Genomic DNA, 17826 nt, shown 5'->3' on the forward strand with positions numbered 1-17826 from the left:
TATATTTGAAAATTAATTATTAAAAAAATATTTAAAAAATATTATTATTATTAAAAATGATTTAAAAATATTCAAACAAAATTGTTATTATTATAAAATAAAATGTATTGAATTAATTGATAATTTTTTGATAGGATTAGCGTATAACTTTTTTAACGGGGATATTTGACAAAAATCCTTAACATTTAGCCCTGTATAATTAAAAAATTTCACTCAGAATGGTCTTAAAATGTCTTTAATAGTCTTTAACTTAATGAAACCTGCAAAAACCCTGCTTAAAGTATAGGTAAACAGTAGACCTTCTAAAAGTACTCAAGAGTACTGAGCAGTGAGTGTTATGCTGTGAAAATGATTCCACCTTATACCATGCAAATTGAAAATGTAACTTAAGGTTGATGCGTTTACATGCCAAGAGATGTATTTCGATGAAAAAATGTAGCTCTGATGTTAAAACATTGACTAACAAGCTATGAGTGTCTAGTTAGTGTCGCAAACCAAGCTTGTGGAGCAATGATAGAACACATGCGATTTGTATACATGTGTTTGAAAACGTAACATTCTGTAGAGCATTTTAAGAGCTCACACTTAGATATTGCTTGATACGAATAGCAGGTTTGGCATGCTGTCCCGGGAGAGAACCCTGAGCTTGGAGATGATTACCTCCCGCCTGGTCATTTAGTATGAAAAGCAGGTCTGAGATCAGGTAGGTCTCGAGAGCTCCCCCTGGTAACGGAGGAAAATGAGGAGATGGGGTGGACGGGGGATTCTTCAAAAACAAAGATAAGGGAAGTAAGGTGAAAATGGGCTATTTATTGTAGGCTTGGATTGATCTGATTGGTTTATTGATGATTGGGGTTAAGAGACCAGCTGCAATCAATCATATCACATGCTCCTGAACTTCGCTTGGTTATTGTTTAAGACCAATTGGCAGGCATAAAGCAGCTGCCCTTCATCTTCTGTTCCTTCATCAGTCCAGTCTGTGTCTAGGTCGGTCTGTCTTTCTAATTCGTTTTTTTGTATTTGTGATTTGATTCGACTGCAATCAAGGAACTGATTATTCTACTTAGCCAATTACCTTAGACGGGAAAAAATAAGGTAGCGACGGCAGATTCAATGAAAATAATGGAGCAAAAATACTGAATATGTACTCAAGTAAAACATATTTAAAACGACTTAGTCAAGTACAGTTCCTGAGGCAAACTACTCCGTTACAGTATTTAGACTATTTGTACTGTAATTTAGTACTTTAAACCAGTGAGCACAATCAAATGAACTCATTTGAACTAGGCATTGGGATATTTAAAAACATGACACAGATTTAAACCCCAGAGGTGTGAAGGTCAAAACTTGGCTCCTGGGACACGTGCCGAACACAATAGCGATCAAAGGCAAGGCAATGAGACATACAATGTTATCAATTACACTCCAGGATTATACTGCATTATAATGCCAGCACAATAGAAAAGCGCGTGGGTAACAATCAACAGAAATCTCAGAGAATAAACCATTTTCCAATGGGGATAAAAGTACAGGGTGTGGGAGCCGCGTGCTGCAGGGAAAGGCTGGAATCTGCACATACTTTCCTCACGAGTATCACATGCCGACCTATGCAAACTCGGGGCATGTGAGTTTTGCATGATTTGTACAGAGTGCGTTTCATTATGAGAACAACAAGCATTAAATGTACAGATTATGCACTTTCCCACTGCACATGCCATTAATTTCAGCGGACACACACAGAACTCCCCCTCTCAGTTTCGCACACACTCTTTTCCAGCTGCTGTGAGAAGGGTAAGAGAAAGGAAGGGTTTCCCAGAGCTGTCAGCAGTTTTTCTTTCTCGGCTGAGATAAATCACTGTGTCTCCGACAAGATAACAGACAAACATGGACATGAGAGAGTAAGAGGTAATTCAGAATATGCTCACTTATTGGTACTGGCAGCAAAACAGGAAATCCTACTGTACTTTTTTCATCTAAAATTAATTATAGAAGAACAAATTTAAGGGGTGGCACGGTGGCTCAGTGGTTAGAACTGTCACCTCATGGCAAGAAGGTTGCTGGTTAAAGTCCCAGCTGGGTTAGTTGGCATTTCTGTGTGGAGTTTGCATGTTCTTCCCGTGTTCGCATGGGTTTCTTTCGGATGTTTCGGTTACCTCCACAGACCAAACACACGCAGTACAGGTGAATTGTACAAAATAGGCCGTAGTGTGTATACGTGTTAATAAGCATGTATGGGTGTTTCCCATTACTGGTTTGCAGCTTGAAGAGCATCCGCTGTGTTAAACATGCTGGATAAGTTGGCAGTTCATGAATGACCCCTGATGAATAAAGGGACTAAGCTGAAGGAAAATGAATGAACAAATTTAATGGTATACGATGACACTATAAACTTGATTTGTACTTATTTTAATGCAGAACCTGGTAAGGTGTTTTGGGTATTTGCTATTAATCTTGCTATTGTCTTGCTATTGTATTCGTTGTCTCATAACGGAACTATTTAATGTATTATTTGTTCTAATTCATACTATTTCATTCCTATGAAAAGATCTCTTTTATTTTTGGAGAGAGTGCAGTGTGATGAACATTGGAATCTGCTGTGTCTCTGTAAAGCATCATGGGCAATGTAGTCTCTGTCTGCACACGCTCCACTATTACACATCACTGTTTTGAAACTATGTTGAACCAATGTAAACTTGCATTATAACAACCTCTGAGCCAACCTGTTCTTACGAGGTAACATAACTATTTTTATTAATGTCAGAACCCCACCCCTCATTAGGGATGATTAAATCATACTAAAATATTTGAATAAGAGTTTTGAATTGTAGTGAGATTGCATTGCTAGAGCTGCTGACAACAGGTTTGTTAGGTGACAGAAAAAGTGTAAAAGAAAATTTGCAGAATAGAAAATTGTCAGCGTGTGTGCTGTCAACCCAATGAAGATGTTGTTCCACTTGCTGGTGTGTTTTTCTTAAGTTGCAGTGTGTTTTGCTCTCTGGGCCACTGTAAAGGTGTATCTGTTATTGTTAAAAAGCCATGAAACGCCCCTGTCTTAGCAGGGTGTTTTACACCTCTAGTTTAAAAGTCAGGAATGTGGGTGTGTCCAACTCTGTTTAGGTGGGAGTGTCAGGGGACAGAAAAGGGGGAAGATTTTGCATAAAAATAGGAGTTTCTGTTTGGGCACATGCTGATTTCCACAGAGGCAAAACAAACAGACGCAGGGGAGAAAGACAGTGACTGTGTTTACATGGACATCAGCAATTAAACTATTTGCCAAATTCTTAATTTGTCGAATTTAACTGCAGTTTGGCATTTTCACTTTCATGCATGCCCCCCATGACAAAGGAGAAATTGGATGCGAGGAACTGCTGGAAGAGTGTAGTTTAAATTAAATGTTTGATACTGCACAGCGAATGGGATAAAAAAAAACCTCCGCGTTGCTCTGTAACTTAGATGCACTTGGTAGGTAGTGTCAGAAAGCCATGTGTGTATAGACTATCCTGTCCCAAAATGCGGCGAAAATCCTACACGACGGTAACAGTTTAACGTGTTTACATTCAGAGAGGAGCATTTACAGCAGATCTTTCCGCCTATAATATTGTACTATATTATTGCAGTGATATTAACGTACATTAAACTTAGTAACAAAATCTAATTTTGACTAAATTACTGAAAGGAAAAGACTTCTAAGTTCTCGCAAGTACTATAATACTACAATTCTAAGGAAAGAGTACTGCTGATGATACGAACTAACTTTGCCATCTGAATAAACAAACAAAGAGCACTTATCACACACACTTACCAAATCTGTAGAGACAGGACAATCAACACTAACTGGAGCCGTGTCTTTATTAAAAGGAGATGAGCGGCAAATCTGGATTTCACCATTTTCAGATGCGAAAAGCTCTTGGGTTAAAAAATGTCCTTACAAACTTATTTCTGTCGCGTGCACTGTAATCCACACGTGAGTCCAGCTGTGCTCTCATAGCGGGGAAATGAAAGCAAAACCTTCGTTGCAGCACATTTATAAACAAAACATTGACGACCCCTGTCTCCAAATTCTTGTTCTTCCACTTGTTTTGGCAACACAACGTGGCATCTCTCTGCCGTCTGAACACTGTAACACTGTCTTCGAAGTGATCATGCATACTAACGAAGTTGCACCTTATTCACAATAGAGCGCGCCAATTGGTTTGAGACAAGTCTTTCTCATGAATTAATGCTGCACACTCAGAGGCGTCACAATATACTCAAACGTACAGACATCCAGTCTCTGCACTGAAATACACGCAAGCATCTAATCACTGTGACGCAGCTTAAAAAGTTAGTTTCAAACCAGAAGAACGAATTTGCTTAAAATAATGCAAAAACAACCAATTTTAACTTTCTTGTGAAACATGTGTCCTAATAGTGTTTTTAGCAGACATATATGACTGTCAACATCTACTACAACCTGACTGCTGTGCTTTATATTGTTAAATATGTTTGCTAGGCTGTGTATGAGTTTTGTTAGAAATGATATACGGCAACCTGATTTCGCCTAGTAGAACATCTTCCTGGATTAACATCTATGTTGATCCTGGAACAACATCCCAATCAGCCAATCAGCCAATCAGAATAAAGGGATGCATTTTCTATTATGTTAAGTTTAGGCTTACAGTTAGGTTTACGCACTTCTACATGATTGTTATTGTAACTATTATTCGTCTCTGATTTTGGGCATAATTTATGGTTGGGTTCAGAGGTAGGGAATAGGCATGGATTACATTTTACAACAAAACTGATGGCGAAGCAGTGGTGCAGTAGGTAGTGCTGTCGCCTCACAGCAAGAGGGTCGCTGGGTCGAGCCACGGCTCAGTTGGCGTTTCTGTGTGGAGTTTTGCATGTTCTCCCTGCATTCGCGTGGGTTTCCTCTGGTTTCCCCCACAGTCCAAAGACATGGGTAGGCTAAATTGTCTGTAGTGTGGATGTTTCCCAGAGATGGGTTGAGGCTGGAAGGGCATCCGCTGCGTAAAAACTTGCTGGATAAGTTGGCGGTTCATTCTGCTGTTTCGACTCCGGATTAATAAAGGGACTAAGCCGACAAGAAAATAAATGAATTAATTAAAAAAACTGATGTTCCATTATCAACATAATTGTTAATCCAGGATTGCATCTTACTTTGCAAAATCATGACGTGCGGATGATGTATGGTTTAAATTTGTGTGTTGTTGATTTACATGTAAGGTGTTTTGGTTGAGAATCCAGTGTCCCTAAACATCATGCCTGCCAGTCATTCAGTCAAATTCCCATGCAACAGGCTAAAAATAGAAGGGAGGGATTCCCTGAAAGTGAGAGAAGCGTGCGCACAATAATGCCTCGTTCCGCCCACTGTGACAGAGAGTGGTGACTTAAACAGGGCATTAACGCAGGTAGCAGCTCAAAGGGCAGATTCTTAACGTCACTGGTGTCAACCTTTGGCAAACAAGGCAGTGAAGCGATTCTGCAACGACAGAAATGATATTCAAACATCAGACATATGCTGTATGACTCACCAGACAAAATATTTGGAGAATCTTCAAATGGATGAAGCAGCAGAAAAAGCAGTTTGCTTTCGTCGAGTCATGGTGACAGAACTGAATGTACGAAACCACTATTTTGAACTGAAATGGTGTTTTGCTACACTAGATTCAGTCTACTTTTGCTGAATGGGTCTGAACAGTTCAATGAAACACTCAAAAGATTACTTTACTGTTTGTTCAAACAACTTAAGTAAAATTAGCTGAAACAACATAATTCTTGAGTTTTTTTGGAACAACGTAAACGTTTTATGCTCAATCCACTTACATTTTTTAAATAAGTTAACATAAGTTGTCCCAACACTAATCGATTCTATGGAACCCAGCTTTACACTGAAATGTCAACCTTGCCCTGAAAAAAAAAAAAGGTTTTCACCAAAATAACGAAAGTTGTGTGTAGGCTTTTATTCTACAGTAGTGTAATAATACTCTTGTCAACATTTTCAAACCAATATATTTGATTTAGTCACACAAGTGCCCTGAAAAAACAAACAAATGAAATGTAATAATGTTCAACTTAATTTGTTTGTTTAAATTCAACAAAAATAAATTGTTTACAACCACTTAACATAAAAAAATTTTGTAAATCCAAGGAATCATCTTTGAATAATTTTTGTTCAGTGTAACATCTGTCACGTTCCTAATGAACAGTTGTCACATCCATAACAAAGCTTTTTTCCTCATGAATGCAAAAATGTTAAGTAACATAAAACAAATCATATTTTTGTTTTATAAAAAGCCAACACTTTTAGTTTTTTGGGATGTCCAATTTAATTCACAGAAATTCTACAAGGTATGTTTTATAGTGAGAACTAGCATACTTTTTCGGTCACATTCATAACACGTTTATATTCCTCACAATCTAAATCACATTTAGAGCATATTTGCCAACAGTCCCGTTTTTCCAGGGAGTTACCCATCTCCTGCCACTCTCCCGTTTAAGTAGTTTTCCCTGGAAAACTCCCGTAATTCCCCCCAACGCCATCCACCCTCCCCCTACCCGGTACTCAAATTTTTGTTACAGTCCCCCGGTGTTCTGACATTTTATCCTACCCATCAGATTATGCAACCAACATTGTATTTGAAGGGTTCTGAGGTTGGAGTTAGGGATTAGGTAGGTTATGGTGCTATTATTTTACACTACTCCACGTTAAAATTTACACTGGTAGCAAAATCTTATGGGTAGCATATTTCGTCATCAAAATGTACTTATTACTATTTGAATGGGAGGTAGGACAATCTGGTCTTCCAGAATTTCGGAGACAAATGTTGGCAAGTATGATTTAAAAATTGATATTGATCTGATCCCTTAACTAACTTTCTGGTTAGGTGTTTTGCTAAAAGAAATTAACAGATGTTTTAATATACTTACGCCCCATTCACACGGGGTTGTCAGCGTCAACGATTCCCATTCACTTTGAATGGGTGACGTCAGGCGTTGCCGAACTGCATTGTGGATCCATCGGCGCCGCTTCAGAGGCTTTGCTCGCTGCAGAAGTTAAGAATAATTGCCCTGATGTAATTTTCCCTCATGCTGAATGAAAGCCAGCCAACATGAATTTCCTTCAGCTTAGTCCTTTATTCATCAGCGGTCTACACATTCAAGCACTCACCCACCCCTCTTCCCTGCCGGTCCCCAGGATATTCAGAGATAAATGTTGGCAGGTATGGTCAAAATAACATAAAAAACATCAAAAATGCAAATCGTTTGGTGTCAAAACCTTGACTTACATTTTAAATCCACACATGGATCCTTTATTGACCACCAAAATAATGACACAAAAAAAATTACACTATAAGAAAAGCTGTAACCATCTGAAATAGAATTCTATATTACAAATTTAAACTGGAGTTTGTTTCCCAATAATGCATGTAAACTACCTTACTGTCAAAAATCCTGGCTGGGTCAGTTGACATTTGTGTGTGTAGTGTGCATGTTCTTCTCGTGTTTTCCTCCGGGTGCTCTGGTTTTCCCCACAGTCCAAAGACATGCGCTATAAGTGTATTGAATGAACTAAATTGGCTTTAGCGTATGGATGCGTGTGTGAATGTGACAGTGTATGGGTGTTTCCCAGTAATGGGTTGCGGCTGGAAGGGCATCCGCTGTGTGATGCAAATGCTAGTATAGTTGGCGGTTCATACCACTGTGTAGACCGCTGATGAAAAAAGGACTAAGCTGAAGGAAATTCTTGTTGGCTTGCTTTCATTCAGCGTGAGGGAAAATCACATCAGGGCAAATATATGTGGAAACTGTTTCGGTTTCATTTGAGTTCAATTTGCCATTGTTTATTCTTTAACATGCAGGCAGAAGCAGATCTTTCAAAAAAAATCCCAGTGGAAATTTTACTTTTTATGGAGGGTTTGTTCATGTCAGCTTGTCCCTTTCATGCCTCCAGCTTTCCCCATCCAGAGTTTTTCCCAAACATATTTCTCTTTTTCTTCTGCATTCTTCATGTCTTCATTCTCATCTAAGCGTTTCTTTTCATGTCTCATACGCCCTCATTCCCTACTCTTTTCCCACGCAGCCCTACAGACGGTGAAACCCACGGCTTTGGCTGAGAGTTGTTCGAACCATATTTTAAAACAAAAAATTCCCACGAATGAGTACTGACACATCAGCATTGAACTTAGTAAAGGCCGTATCTTATAAACAGTTACACCCTCTTGACCAACAACCCACACATGCAAAAAAGCTGAGTGCGTCTGTTGCTGTGATGATTTGGCAGTGCAGAGTGCTAACTGTGCATCAGAAAATTGGCCAGATCTGATATTTGGCTTTGAGAGTTAATCTCAAAAGCGCTTTCAGGAGCAGAAAATGTCCTGTTTTCATCAGAACGCACAACCGCTATCAGCTGTGTATACAGTATTCCTCCAGCTGAGATTAGATTGAAACAGGGCATGGAAAAAAATCTCTTTAGATCAGAAAAAAATAGACAAATATTTTTTAAAAAGACTCTGCATTTATCATCTGGACTTACGGCATTGTTAAGTCATGCATTCTAAAGTGCTCTCTTGATAAGGTTACAGGTTTTGTAATTGCTTCATTGACCACTTTTTCTTTGTGGCAGCAATTTGCTGGTGTATTACTTAAAATAAGCAAAAGAAGTAACATTTAGGGTGCTACACTTGGTTTAATTGCCCGGACCATACCCAAGTTCGATTGTTCCCCCTTTCCACCTTCTCGGTTGGTTTGTGTTCAAACTGTCTGCTGCAAAAATATTATAAGCGTTCAGAACATCACACAGGGTCTGCAGAAGCTGTTTTTGGAGGAGACAAGCTGACATTATCACTGTGCTTGCCCTGGCTCAAATCCGCTTGTCACTAGGCTGGTTGGCTGGTTTTAGCTGGTCGACCAGGCTGGTTTTAGAGGGGTTTTGTCCATTTTCAGGCTGGTTTCCAGCCATTTCCAGCCTGGTCTTAGCTGGTCAGGCTGGGAGATGACCAGCTAAAACCAGCTATGTCCAGCTTAAACCAGGCTGACCAAGCTGGTTTTAGCTGGATTTAGCTGGTCATTTTCCAGCCTGACCAGCTAAGACCAGGCTGGAAATGGCTGGAAACCAGCCTGGAAATGGTCAAAACCCCTCTAAAACCAGCCTGGTCGACCAGCTAAAACAAGCCAACCAGCCTAGGCTGGTTTAAGCTGGATTTTTCAGCAGGAGTGTGATATACAGACACACGAATGAATGTTATGAAAAAGATAGTTTGTTGTACTGTTGGGGGTTCACTTATTACCGGACCCCAGACCACCTCTTTAAGGCGGACTCGAGTACGGTTCGTGGTCGCGCACTCGAGTTCAGAAGACATGATTACACTAGCTAAACGCATCATACTCTGACGTCAAACAAAATACTATTGTCGTTAAACCAATCTCCATTGAGTGTTGCTAGACAGGGTGTTATGAGGGGTTATTGGCATGTCGCTAGGATAATTCTAACATGATTAGCTTGTTACTAGCATGTGCCTAGCATGACTTAACCACAATTTTCATGTTGTTAGCATGTCAGTAGCACATTGCTAAAAGGTTATTATATTGCTAACATGTTACAAGCATGATTAGCACGTAGAATTATTAACACTTAGCTAATCACAGTTAGCTTGTAGCTATTTACGGATAGCATGCGTAGCATGTTGGAAGTCTTGTTTATCAATAGAGGTCGAACTCTATGTATCTAGGCCCTGCTGAAAAATCCAGCTTAAACCAGCCTATGCTGGTTGGCTGGTTTTAGCTGGTTGACCAGCCTGGTTTTAGAGGGGTTTTGGCCACTTCCAGGCTGGTTTCCAACCATTTCCAGCCTGGTCTTAGCTGGTCAGGCTGGGAGATGACCAGCTAAAACCAGCTTGACCAGCCTAGCCAAGCTGGGAGTCCAGGCTAAACCAGCTATGTCCAGCCTAAACCAGGCTGTACAAGCTGGTTTTATCTGGTTTTAGCTGGTCATTTTCCAGCTTGACCAGCCAAGACTAGGCTGGAAATGGCTGGAAACCAGCCTGGAAATGGTCAAAACCCCTCTAAAACCAGCCTGGTCGACCAGCTAAAACCAGCCAACCAGCCTAGGCTGGTTTAAGCTGGATTTTTCAGCAGGCAGATGTTTTGAGGCAGAGATATAATGCGTGTGCAATGGTTGTTAGGGTAGTCTGTTTTGTTGCTAGGGAGTGCCTTGGCAGCCTATGACAATAGCAAACCCCACGCCTGTATGGGATTCAGATTTGAAGATATGCTTTCTAGGTTTGTGTTGCTAGGGTAGTCTAAATGGTTGCTAGGGCATGACTAGATTGTTGCCAGGGTTTAAACACACCACACCATCACTGCTCTACAGTGTTCTTATGAAGAGATAGTGCCATATCAATCGTTTACTATGGAAGTCTGTGAGGCAGTTGCTAGGGTGCTGTACCTGGTTGCTAGGGTGTGGCTAGGAATTTACAATCTAGACTGCATTAAATGAGCACAGCCTAAAGTGCATACAACAGTCTGATGCAGAGTTATGAGTTTGCTTCAGTGTTGTCAGTACAAAGTCGCTCCAATGTTGTCATTTGCTTGCACTTTCACTAAAAAACAGAGCTCGTGATCTGCATACTTATTAGCATAAAGTTATTAAACTTATAACTAAATAATGAACTGCGCATACATGTTGTGCGAGAAAAAAAACTCTAAAGGAATGTTTTGCCGTTCTCTAACATGTAATGCCATTAACAGATGTGCTCTGAGGATCATAGATTAGTGAAATCAGCACATGTGTCCGTCATGAGGAGTTGTAAACACACCCTTATCTTTCCCTAAACAGGATCCCAGTGTCTCTCTAAACACCGTGTGCTGAGTTAAAGAGCAAAGTGCCAACTGACTATGATTTCCTGGAAGACAAGTATCAGGGAAGGGACACAAGAGAACGTTCCGCTGGAGCAACACAAGGTCTTCGAGTTCATTTAGATAAACCAACCACAAACTTTACTTGGAAACATGATCTGGTCTTCAATGGAGATTAATGTAACGCAGCAGGAGCATTCTGAGCACCTGCAAGTGCATAAGGGGGGGGATGATCTATCATTGTCTTCATAGTATCAATACCAGTAACTACTGCAGAGTTGGAAAAGACCAGTCTGATGAGTTCACACTGACACAGATGCATTGCAAACACAGTTGCATTTATACAAGTGAGAAGCAAATGCTTTTGGATCAACAATACGAGACTTACTGTGTGTGTCTTCATGACATGTTTATTTATTGTAAACAACAACTGACAAACAAATAACTGATCAAAATGGTTTCCTTAAATGCACTGTATGTCATGCTGGATAAAAGTGTTTGCAAAGTGCAAATTAAATACGTACAGTATAGGTTTTTTTTTTGAGAAGTGTTTATGAATGCATGGGCCATTCTTCAACTACGAGCACTTGTAGCCTGGTGAAGTTCAGTTAAAAAACTTGTTCAAAATTAAAAAACATAGCCACATGAGTTTAAAACTATTTTCTGTTTTTAAAATCTGTAAGAGAACAAACTTAGATAAAAAGAGAAAAAATTTTTCCATCGTGAACTGAACAAATGTTATTTCCACCACATCTCGATATACAGCTTTTATTTCAAAATGAAATAAATTTCGGCAGTCGAACATTGTCTAAGATCATTTTTGTATCTAGTTTAACCAATCTTTTCACTATATATATATATATATATATATATATATATATATATATATATATATATATATATATATATATATATATATATATATATATATAATTATACATCGGGCAATGAAATAAATTAGTTGTATGCTGTAAACTGTACACCTGTCACACACTAAAATTTGATATTATTTGGTTAAGAGCTTATTAGGAATTAAATTAACTGAATTTGTTTATTAAATAGAGCGTGAACTTAAACATTGTGAATACACTTTTAATGTGTGAGGAGAACTTTTTAAATATTTTTTAAATGTGTGTGGTGATGGAAATGACAGTGGTGGAAATGACATTTCAACAGTTTATTGTGAAAAAATGAAAAATAGCTTCACCGATTAGCTTTGAGTTGATACTAGCCTTTCATTTACACAAAACACTCTTATTTACCTTAATTTTGTTTGGTTTTCAAAAAAAACCTTTTTTTAGGTACAACATGTTTGGAAATGACGTAGAATAGATGTATTTCCTTATCAAGCAATATTTACCTTGATTTTTCTTCAAGTGTTGTTGATAGAAATTATAATTCCCTCCATCTTGAAGATGTGCTCAGATGACACTGTTCATTTTCATAGAAACCACCTGTATTGACCTTATTTTAAAATGCGGAAGTGAGCCTGTTTTCGCGATTGTCTTAGAACTTCCGATTCAGTCGCCTATGGGAGAAATGACTAGGAATAATAAACGGCAGAAAATGGTCAAACTACTTGCTCAACAAACAAATGTTTGCATGACTACACAGACCAAGTAGCATAATATAATAAGAAAATATTAAATTGCAACATCAAGCAGCGTAACGAGCAGTTGTTAACGTCAAAAAATGAATGGAAGTGAATGTGACCGGAAGTCGCGAGACAAAAAGATTCAAATGGCAGCGCCCACTTGCCAGCTGAGAATAAGGTGAATAATCTTTCACACAAACTTTTTAAAGCGACATTACAGTGTTGTGGTGAAAATGACACTGAAACTGTGCTACAGCTATGTTTTGTATAAAAAATAATATTGATAATGGTCTCACATTAATTACTATAAAACATTTAACTTATTTCACTATATTAGGATACATCAATAGATGCCAAAACAAATAAACGAATAATAAAAAAAAATATCATCATCATCATTAATATTAATATTATTATTATTAAAGTAGGATTTTTAAAAAATGTCCTAATGAATAATAAATATTAGATTTAATTTCTTAATAAATAGTCTCATTATTAATTTATTTATATGATTTATATATAATTTTAGAATACGTGTTAACTTTTGTAAGTGATTTTATGCTTTAGAATAGAAATGTTCTCAATATATTTGTAAAGGAAACACAGGCCATTTACATATATTACAATTAATAATATGGAAAGCGAGTGCATGTTTTTACCAAATCTAATATTGGATTTTTTAAAGGGTCACGAAACACCAAAACACATTTTTTGAGCTGTTGACAGTCGTATATGTGTCCCACACTGCTAAAAACACTATTAGGACACCTATATTTCACTAAAAAGTGTAAATTGGTTGTTTTTGCGTTATTTCAAGCAAATTCGTACTTCCTGTTTGAAACGAATTTTTGAAGCTGCGTCACGGTCATGACATAATAGCGTGTATTCCAGCGTGCAGACTGGGCGTCTGTGCCAGAGTGAGTCTTATTACGTCTTACAGTGTGTTGCATTAATGCATGAGTAAGGCTTGGTTCAAACCAATCAGCGCGCTCTATTGTGCAACTTCATTAATATTCATTAGTGTCACCGTGTTTACGCCACAGAGACGCCACGTTGTGTTGGCAAAACAAGCGTGAAGTGTTGCTTTTATAGTTTGCTGCAGTCAAGTTTTGTTTTCATTTTCTCTCTGTGAGAGCTTATCTGGATCACGTGTGGATTAACAGTGTACGCGACGCTCGACAACAATAACTTGCATGTCTAAGGAGGAACATTGTTTACCTGAGAGCTGTTCTTATCTGCAAACGCTGAGATCCGGATTCGCTTGTAACGTTAGTCTTCTCTTCATAATGATGCGGCTCTAGTTGCTGGTGATTGTCCTGTCTCTACAGATTTGGTAAGTGAGCGACCAGTGCTCTTTGTTTATTCAGTTTGTTCGTATCGAATTAAGTTAACTATTGCACTGAGTGCAAACATAGCACCGCAGTTTGTGACCGGAATAACACACGCGGCTTTCTGACGCTACCTGCCGTGTGCATCTAAGTTTCCGGGAAATGCAGAGTTTTTTTTCTCTCATTCGCCGTGCGGTATCAAACATTGCATGAAAAATACACGCTTAGAGCAGTTCCTCGAATCAAATATCGCGTTTGTCACGAGGGGCATGAATGAATTCCCTGAATGAAAGAGCCAAACTGCAGTTAAAGTCCACCATTTAGTAATTTGGCAAATAATTCGACTACAGATGTCCATGTAGGTTAAACACCATCACTTTCTCATGTGTGTGTATTTTGACTGAAACTCGCGCGTGCCCAAATAGACGCTCCCACACCATCCCACTTTAGTTCCTCCGACACTCCCCCCTAAACAGAGCTGGACACGCCCACTTTTCTGACTTTTTCCAAAGTAGAGGTGTGAAAACACCCTGCTGAAACGAGGGGGTTTCATGGCCCTTTAAAAATGTGTAAAACAATATAATTTGCAAAAAAAAAGTTTTGGGGTTCTCCTCTAAAGAAGTAGTTACTCTACACCATTTAGAGCATCATTATGAGCATTTCACGCTATTACTAACATGGTTCATACGATGGATCTGCGACAGAGAAACTATGGGTTTTGGGAAACAATCATCACTACATCGTTCTTTTCCCAAATGATACATCGTACAATGATAGTTCAGCCGTGAGTTACGTCATTGTTTGGAAAACTCATCCCTGGTCTAATGTTACAATTTTGAGCCGGTTGTAACAAAGCGTGACTGTTTTAATAATGGTATTGTACATGGTGTATAGGGCCTTAACATCATGAACAAGATGAACCATTATAAATCCAAAAATAAAAGTACTTGATTGATGACGATTTCTGACTCAACATTGTATTATATTCATGCATGTGAGCAGAGACAAGTCATATAATCAAATCATAACTCTGTTCTACCCTCCAGACACTCATCACACACTCTCAATGGAAACAAATGACTTTCTTTGTCTCCTCAAATCATAGGTGTGAACGGTTGGCACTAATCCTTTATGATGTCAGACCATGATCTCCATGCACCGATCTGTTGTGTGCCATTTTAACGCTATTGTTAAGTGGAAGCTGCGAGATATTTTTCGCATGGGAATTATTTGCCTCTGCTCTGGTCATACAGTGAGGCTGCGGGGCAGGAAGTGAACATGGCTCAAGTGACAAAGGTACATTGTCCCAGTGCCGACCCCACAGCCGAGGGCAAAGACCTGAGAACAAACCGGCCGGCCAGGACTCAGCATTGAACGGCATGACAATGAGCCGCACGGAGCCCACAGAGGCACCATAAAGAATAGAGAGCGGAGGCATAGCCAAGGCTAATGCACAACCTCTCTCTTCACTTCATTACGATCTCCTCATCCTACAGGAAAGAGGCACTTTCTGTTCTCAGAAACCCAAACGGGGAGGAAGGAGGAATAAAGCTTCCCCACATGCTGATCTAGCAGAGCGACGGCCGTAAATATCAAGTATAAAGAGGCTTTAAGGTGTGAACTTCCTACAAGACCTTGCCAGTGACCTTGGGTTTTGGTCTCAACGAGAACTGAAGTGTTAAAACAAGCATAATCACACACACACACACACACACACACAAATAATCGGATGCAATTTCAATGTGAAACTACTAGGTTAAAGCCATCAGTGGGCCCACATGGAATCTGTGCGTGCAGAAATTCGCAGATTTTTGCCCCGCATTGAGTATTTATTTAGTTGTGTAAATGTGTGTAAATTGATATTTATTCAGTTTTTAAATTAATTTCACGTATAATTTTGACTTATATTACAATTTTTATTTGATTTATTTACAATACAGTTTGTAAAGTACTATTTTTCTGTCTTTTAGTAGATATATTATTTGGGACACTTGCTTTGTTTACCAAATACGTGGATCTAATTGAATTTGTAGACAATAAATAAAAGTTAAAACAATATTATTCTTTATTTCATATATTAAGTTTTAGTTAAGATACTCCTAAAATCATTCAGCATAAATACGCAGAGTTTTTACAGAATTCTGTGCAGGAATAGCAAAACATTTCCGCAGATTCTGTCTGGCCTAGCCATCAGTCACTTTAACCCGAACATTAAGAGCTGCAGACCAGGGGTCTGTTCTTCATACGTGGATTACTCAATGAGCTGCATTTGGTTATTATTGATTTGACACGATCCAGGATCGTTTCCTTCTTCAAAACTCGAGAGTTGTTGTCATAGCAACAGGTCTGGTAGCTCAAACCTGCTGGGGAGCAGACTCATTTCATATAAACAGGATAATATCGGCTCATTTTAAGCAAAGGAGATACTGAAAGTATGTACCGAATGCTGATATTTCTGTACAGTAGTAACCCATTGGTTGTGATATATTTATCATTTATAATAATAATATTTAATATTAAATGATTAATAATATTTATGTTTATATACATATAAGTTAAAAATGATATATAAGTTAAAATATATACAGTTGAAGTCAGAATTATTAGCCCCCCTTTGAAATATTTCCCAAATGATGTTTAACAGAGCAAGGAAATTTTTTACAGTATGTCTGATAATATTTTTTTCTGCTGGAAAATTTGTCTTATTTGTTTTACTTCGACTAGAATAAAAGGAGTTTTTAATTTTTTAAAAGCCATTTCAAGGACAAAATTATTAGCCCCTTTAGGCATTTATTTATTTTTTTGGATAGTCTACAGAACAAACCATCGTTATACAATAACTTGCTGAACTGTTATCTGTCCCACACTTTAAGATGAAGTCATTTGGTGGCAGGGCTTTTAGTTGGACAGCACCAGAGTTATGGAATTCCCTGCCTTTGCACATTCGCCAGATGGACAGTATTCCCAATTTTAAATCTCAGATAAAAACCTTTTGGTCTAGGATAGCTTTTAATGATTTGCTGGTTTATTTTTATGCTGATTGTTATTATTACTGCTTGTATTTTTATGATGTTCTTGTGGTCTGCTGTAAGGTGCCCTTGAGTGTTTTGAAAGGCGCCTAAAAATAAAAGGTATTATTATTATTATTATTATTATTATTATTATTAGTATTAGTAGTAGTAGTAGTATTACTATTATTATTATTGCAGAGCAACACAAACAGCATGAAGAAGTATAAATACACAGCTACACGCAAGGAATGCACCCTGTGTCACGGCAATGACAGAAGTAAAAACCAGCCCTAATGGTCTAATCCGATTTAATGGTCTATGCTAAACTACGCTAAAAATGCTCCAGACCCAGATCGAATGGATTAAAAAATTGTAAAACTCAACTTTTAAGGGGAGATGTAAAATGATTTCCAAAACAAGTGGAATGTTCCTTTATAGAAATGAATACCTCTAACAATAATGATGATGATCATAATAATAACTATTATCTATTCTGTCTTTTGTGTATATATTTGTGTAAAATGACTTAAATTCTGTTTATTAAAGTAATCACGATCAATTGTATAATTGTGTTGCGCCATAGGACATAGGAGTCCAAGGGGCAAGGCAGTAATGTGCCATTTATGTACAGTAGATCTACAGAGGCTATAATTTATTGCTTGTTCCCATCCAATGTACAAAATGTAAATTAGATTTTAGGGTGCAGCTATTCTTGAACCCAGAGCAACTCATGATAGAAAGACTGCTGCCTTACATAACTGACTGCTGGTATCATGCCACGACTTTACTGCGAGAATCACATTCCAACCTCTGTGCTAATTGGAAGAGTGCAGCTCTGGCTTTAGAGTGGCACATGATATGCTAAAAACAGAAGTGTCCACGAGCAGACCAGATACTTTGCACCCAGTCATGCACGCTATTCTGTTATCAATTTTCTTTTACACAATAGTATGAACTTTTATTCACCATTAATAAAAATGATAATAAAAGTAAATAAATAATAATAAAAAAAAAGAAATAAGAGAAAATACATAAT

General features: G+C 38.2%; 2 long non-coding RNA genes across 3 annotated transcripts in view; both read right to left on the bottom strand.

Annotated features, from left to right (window-relative positions):
- The window catches only part of LOC141376523 (uncharacterized), a 110688-nt gene that overhangs the window by 5220 nt on the left and 87642 nt on the right, over nucleotides 1-17826 (bottom strand). The window lies entirely within an intron of this gene.
- LOC141376518 (uncharacterized) overlaps nucleotides 221-17826 on the bottom strand; it is a 38506-nt gene continuing 20900 nt past the window's right edge. For both annotated transcript variants that reach the window (XR_012386956.1, XR_012386957.1), the window contains 2 exons: nucleotides 6931-7047; nucleotides 221-5482 (listed from right to left, as the gene is read on the bottom strand). This is a non-coding gene — a long non-coding RNA (uncharacterized lncRNA). The remainder of the gene's footprint in view (nucleotides 5483-6930; nucleotides 7048-17826) is intronic.

This window comes from Danio rerio, chromosome 11 (assembly GCF_049306965.1).
Source record: "Danio rerio strain Tuebingen ecotype United States chromosome 11, GRCz12tu, whole genome shotgun sequence".
Taxonomy (NCBI): Eukaryota; Metazoa; Chordata; class Actinopteri; order Cypriniformes; family Danionidae; genus Danio; species Danio rerio.